Below are 6,857 nucleotides of genomic sequence, written 5' to 3'. Positions count from 1 at the left end.
TGGTATGTCAGCAAGCAAAAATCAAACATTAAAGATTAACAGGACCACTACAGTCTCTTCTTATCCCTCAGTAGAAATAGGAGCATATTACTATAGACTTTATGACTGGTTTGCCCAAAACACTTCGAAATAATAATGCTGTGTGGATAATTGTGGATTGATTGATAAAATGAGCTCACTTTTTATCCTTTCGAGTTGGTCTCTCTTTAGAAAGATTAACAGGCTTATATATAGAATAGATAGTGAGACTACACGAGATACCAGCTACTATTGTATCTGAACAAGATGGCAGATTTATTTCATAATTTTGGAAGAGTCTTTATAAAGCTCTTGGTACCAAGTTAAACTTCAATACAACATTTCATCCCCAAATCGATGGACAATCAGAATAGACTATCCAAATTTTCAAAGATATGTTGAGGGCTTGTGTCATGGACCTAGATGGTGTATGGATAATTACTTGTCATTGGTTGAGTTCGCTTATAACAATAGTTACCAAGTAAGTATCTAGATGGCACCTTTCGAGGCATTATATGGTAGAAAGTATAGATCTTCTATTTGTTGGGATGATATAGAAGAGAAAAAATTATTGGGGCTAGAAATAATACAACAGACCATGGATAAAGTACAAATGATTCGAAAATGACTTCGTACAGCTTAGAGCTGGCAAAAGAGTTATGCTATCAATAGAAGAAGGGAGTTGGAGTTTCAGGTTGGTAATCATGTTTTTTTGAGGTCTCTCCCATTAAAGGTGTGATGAGATTTGGAGTTCGTGCCAAATTGAGTCCAAGATATGTTGGTCATTTTGAAATTTTGGATTGTCAAAGATGTTTCATATCGATTAGCATAACCACCAGCCTTGTCAAATGTGCATGATGTGTTTCATATATTGATGTTAAGGAAGTACATTGCAGATCTGGATAATATATATGGTGAATTACAAGCCCTTGCATCTTCAGAAGGATTTGACCTATGAGGAGTATTCGATATGGATTGTTGATAGGAAGGATCATGAATTCGACATCAAACTATACCTTTTGTGAAGTTAGCATGGAGCAACCATAGTGAAAGAGAGGCAATATGGAGATTCGAAGCAGAAATGAAGGCCAAGTATCCACAGCTCTTCGAAGCCTCAAGTATGCTAATTTCGAGGATGAAATTATTTTAAGGAGGAAAAATGTAATAGCCCAGTTAATTTGGACTCTTGGATTTGGCCTAAAATGAGTGAACCCAAAGACTCACAATGGAAAAAAGGAAGAAGCCTCCAAACCGGAGTCTCCTTCTCTCCTGATTCTGTCAAGGTCACGGTGGAAAGGAGTCCCCATTAGCTTAGGAAACCCATCTATAAGGCCCTCTTCCCTTCCCCTTAGGTCATCATCATGGACTGATTGAGAGATCACCAAGAATCTAGAGAGATTTCTCAAGGTGTTCTTCGCGGGTTGTGGATCAAAAAAGGGTTGTCGAAGTTCTTTTTGGCTGTCGGAGTAAGGTAAGCTCCCTCCCTCTTCTTTTTTTTTTTTTTTTATCTTTAGGTTGCTTTCTCGTCGCTGGCGAGTGACAGCAAGCCACCTATTTTTATTCAAGACAGGGCGGTCCTTTTTTGTCGTTTCCACTAGTTGTCGTCGGTAATAGGCATCGTCGGGGGCCATTATCGGGGCCGTGGCTTTGCCACCATCGGGAGCCACCATGGTGGTGGGTCCTCGATCTTCCATGACTGGGTGTAGAAGAGGTAGAAGGGGGGTAAAACCCCTATTTTGGAAGAGAAAAAGAGAAGAAGAAGGATTCTTCTCTCTCTTCTTTGATTTATAATAATTAAATAAATTATTTAATTAGTTGTTTATTTACTTATTCTCCATAGATGGATTATGGAGAATTCAAAAAGAAAAAAATTTGAGATGGGGGGGGTGTGAACCTCGATAGAGGATTCTAAAAAACTAATTTGATTTATTTAATTTATTTTGTAATATTAATTTAAAAATATAGAGAGCAGTCCATCGGACAAGAAGACATCAAGTAGGATTTTGATATCCAGAGCATAATTTAATGACTCCAATTTATCGCTGATTGAGGTAAGAGTCTCTGTACATAATCATCATTATATATATGTATATATATACACACACACATACACTATTTTATTGTTGGAATTGTATCATTATTTTGGATCGTTGGATTGATGTTGATGGATTTGTTATGTTTGAAATGCTATTAGTCCTGATATGATTTTTCAGCATGAATATGTTATATGTTAACTACACACGTGTATCATTATATGGATATGATATACTTATCCTAACCATACTATAAATTGGAAATAATATGATGAAATCAATATATAAGTTGGATAGAAAAGATATGATTTTGACTAGCCTCGTCATGTGGAACAATCCGTCAGAAGCTTATATCTAGGATAGCTCATCAGAAGTTTATGCTTGGGACAGCCTCCACAGACTTATACATAGATTAACTGGTCAGGAGCTCATACCTGGGATAATCTATCAATAGCTTATGCTTGGGACAGCCTCTACGAAATTTTATATGTGAGACAGCTAGTCAGGAGCTTATCTTAGGACAGGTCGTCAGAAGTTTATGTCTAAAATGGCTTTTATGGCTTAAACGAGACATTTGAATCAGATAAAGATTGAGGCATAATCTTGGTTAGTCCAAAGTCGAAAAGCAAATGATTAATAAGTTTGTGATTGTAATAAGAGAAATGATAACAAGACATGAAACTAATGATGAGTAAAAGATTTATTCGTTGACTTGTGATGACACACCACTTTTGATTAGATAAATATTTAATACTTAATTATATGGTTATTTGAGTTATTTTGGATATTTAGTATGAGATATTATGTTTTATTGATTATTGCTATTTCCAATTTGTATTATGGTTATTTGTATAGATGTACAGTGATTTTTATTAAGCTGAAAAAGCTCATATCCCTATTTTTATTTTTTTCAAAGATACTGGATGCTTAATTCAGATGGGTTGGACAAGAGGCTTAAGAAATGAAACTTTTAGTATCTTATTTAGTTTAGTTTCTAATACCATTAAATATTTGAATAATTGTAATTGAATAAGTTTACTATTTGATTTGGAGGATCAACTCAATTTATATATTTGGTATTTATTTGGTTATTTTAAATTATTTAAATTTATATTTATTTAGGCCTTATATGATCTCTAGGGTATTGCTCTAGGGTTCGTGCGGTCGTGTCATAGGACCGACCCAAGTGTTGGGTTCAGAGGCATGCTAGAATCTTTAAAGAAATTTAGAAAAAGTAAAAAGATCAGCAAAAGTAAGTTTTCTTTTTCTTTCCAAACATACAGCTTTTATTAATATTAATGAAATATGCTCTTTAACAATTTGAGCCAAATTAGTCTTCTAGTTGAAAAATCATATAGCTTTTTCAAAATAACATTAATAATAGAAATAATCACAAAAAAAAGCTAAAATTTTAGAAGAGATTGATATTGATTTTCACATCGACTTTGCTTATAACCCTTCTACCTAATTCTTCCTGAATCAGGACATACACCCGATCACAATCATTTTTGAAAAAGGATTTATTTTGATCAGATTGTTTCGAGCTCAAATGATGGAATTTGTCCTTGATCGAAAGCATGCTACACTTTTAAAGGATAGTGCCACATTGTAAAGCTCAGAAAGTTATCCATTTATAAAAAAAAACACATCATATAGGTAAGTTAATTATGGCCTCTAGAAATTTAGCATGCTATTTGACTTCTCAATGTGGAGGATTTTGCTTGAGGACCTTGGTTAGTCTTTTCCATAGTGACTAAAATCGTCTAAATTGAGTTTTGTAACCATTCTAGATCAATTTAAATTTATGCATGTTTTGGTACACATAGATGATGATACATAAAATAGATTTTCAATTTATGTGACCTATCATGTATTTTTCCCCATACTAGTATAATTGATACCATTCATGTTTATATCAACTTTATGCACTGTTTAGACATCACCAGAATATATGACTTCTACTTTATTAGTATTTTTTATTGTATAGATGATGTTCAATAGTTTGGATTTTAATTTGGATGATTTATGAATGTTTTTAAAATCATTAACTCCTACAATGAAAAAAATTAAAAGAAAAGTGTGCAGTCTTTTATGCATATGTATGTATGTACATATATATTTATGTATGTATGTATGCATGTATGTATGTATGTGTGTGTGTCTATATACATATACATATATGTGCATACGAAATCGATTTTTTTGATTATCCATTAACTCGTTCGAATCCTAATAGATTCGTTTAACAAAATCTTGTAGGAACTAGGGCTCAGCCCTATGCCCAGTGAGATGCAAAGAATAGTGAAAAGAAGGATGAAGAAACAGCAAACTGTAAACACGTAAGAACATACAGAGATTTACGTGGTTCGGAGCCTTTTGCTCCTACATCCATGGCTGTACAAAAAATTTTCACTATATAATCAAGAAGTTTATAGGAATACAAGAGATGGGAAAAAACTCTCTTTCACACGTTTCTCTTTTGCATAGCACAGCCGCTGGCTCTTTTCTCTCTTCTGGATCATGCGATACTCTCATTCATTTGGATACCCAATAATTATCTATTTATACTAGAATTAGGATTAACAAGTGGTAGAGCTATTTTCAGATTTGCCCTCCGTTCCAATGAGACAGGTCAGGAAGGAGAATCACAACTATCTGCAGCGTGTACTCTCTATCATTTGTTCGATGGGGTTCCACCCCCTAACTCTCCCCCCCCCCCCCCCCCCGACGAGGGGTGCTGCCCCCTTGATCCATCGCCTGCTGACCTTATAGCAGGATCCATGACTACCAATCGTAGCACATAAATAAAACTCGAGTGAAAGGGATGGATCAGGCTCCACTATCCCAACAAATCCTATATGGTTTGGGATTTAAAATTAAAATCTATTAAGATTTGGCCTTTTGATACCAACTAACTAAACCCAATTATATAAAATATATATTTTTATAAAATATATATATATATAAAATAATATATATATATATATTATATATATATATATATATATATATATTATAGACTTAATGATGGTATTAACGATTATGATTATTTATTCAAGTTTGGATTGAAAGGTTGATGTTTATTTGACATTAGTTATATTTAAATCATTATACAAAAATCTGTCACTCTATTCCTCTCCTTTTCTATTTTGGTAATCCAAGATTGTACACCTAACTTGACCCAAATAGCCCATTCTGAATAATGATTAAGCGAAATTCTTTGTACACTGCCTGCGGCGTAGAAAATCTAAATAGGATGGGTTCGGGTATCCGATGGATGTACCATTTTATGGGACAAATATGAAATTTTTGGGCAAATTTTCAATCAGATTTGGGGTAGGTTTAGGTAGGAAGATTTAAATGGATTAGGATATGGGTGGTATAAAATTTGGGGGGATCTTACCCGCTGCCATTTTAATGTATAAAATGAAGGCTGCACCACGTTCCAATAAAATGAAGTTTTGATCGCTAATTCAGACATTTTAATTTGATCCAAAATTGAAGAAATATCCCTCTAATCTTTTATAAATAATATTTTTGAAAAATCTCTTTCTTTTCTTGCAAACGAGTGAAGCGGTCATCATTCAGAGCTGGGAACTATATAATCTGACTAGTACTTGAACTACTGACGCACTCCATGTAATGATCTCCACGCTTTCATTACAAAGGCCGTCATGGTCGGGGAAAGAGGCCCAATCCTCTCTTGCTCTTCTTTTTATCTCGGACTGACACCTCGATCCCTTCCCTCCCCTTTTTTGGAAACGGCCATCATGTCCGCGACCCGTCAAACACTGCCCACAACCACTCAAAATACGTAAATGTAATGAAACCAAAAAAGAAAAAAAACTCGGTCACTGGGAAATTAACGCATATCAAGAGAAGTCCAAGGCTGAGATGGGGTTAATATATAACTACAAGAAATATTTTTGTATAACTTCGATATTGTTGACAAACCAACATAGTATTTGTATAGCCTTGATTTTGTTGATAACCCAACATAGCACCATGCCTCAGAAGAATTTGTTGCATTTTCAACAGCTACTGGGTAAAACTTCCTCTTCAGGTGGATATGCTTCTTTGAGCTTGCAATCTTCAAATCCAAGGTAAGAAAGGAAGATTTTTGCGAATGATGAAATTAGTGACCTTCAAAGTTTTCACTTCTGTTGAGAATTAGTAGTTCGGCTTGCACAAGTTTGTAGACGCTAGAGATATTGAAGTTGAGTAATTGTGGGAAGAAAAGAAACAAAGATGAGAATTCGATCCGAACTGCAACATCATGACTCTCAAGAGGGACCATCCATTTTGGCATTATTGTCATCACCCAAGCATGCTCTGTTGCAGAGTTCAGATGATAGAGGCTTGCATGATGGCTAACTTGCACACTGAGCACTGAACTGAACATGTGAAAAATGGAACAATGTTCTCTAATTTTCGTCAATAATATAAATGGATGTTTTATCTCTAACAATTTCAAATCTATATTAGAAGTGTATTAACTGTAAAATTTGTCATTGCAATCAAAAATTATGTGCGGCGTTATTTTCTTGGAATCACATCTTACAGGACTCTCAAGGGGTTCATCCATCCATGACACTCTCATCTAAGCATACTTGGTTTCAATCTTCTCACGGAATTAGAAGCCAAAAGCATGCCTGTTGCATTGCGAAATGTGGGCTTTGCGCTTGTCATATATGCTATATTCAATAGAAACCAATAGTTGTATACATACGAGGAAAATTAGTGATATACTCTCGTAAATGGAGTTGCAACACAATGATGTTAATCTCTCTGAAAAAAACAAAATCT

Source organism: Elaeis guineensis, chromosome 11 (assembly GCF_000442705.2).
Source record: "Elaeis guineensis isolate ETL-2024a chromosome 11, EG11, whole genome shotgun sequence".
Classification (NCBI taxonomy): domain Eukaryota; kingdom Viridiplantae; phylum Streptophyta; class Magnoliopsida; order Arecales; family Arecaceae; genus Elaeis; species Elaeis guineensis.
Note: the sequence above shows the minus strand (reverse complement) of the source record.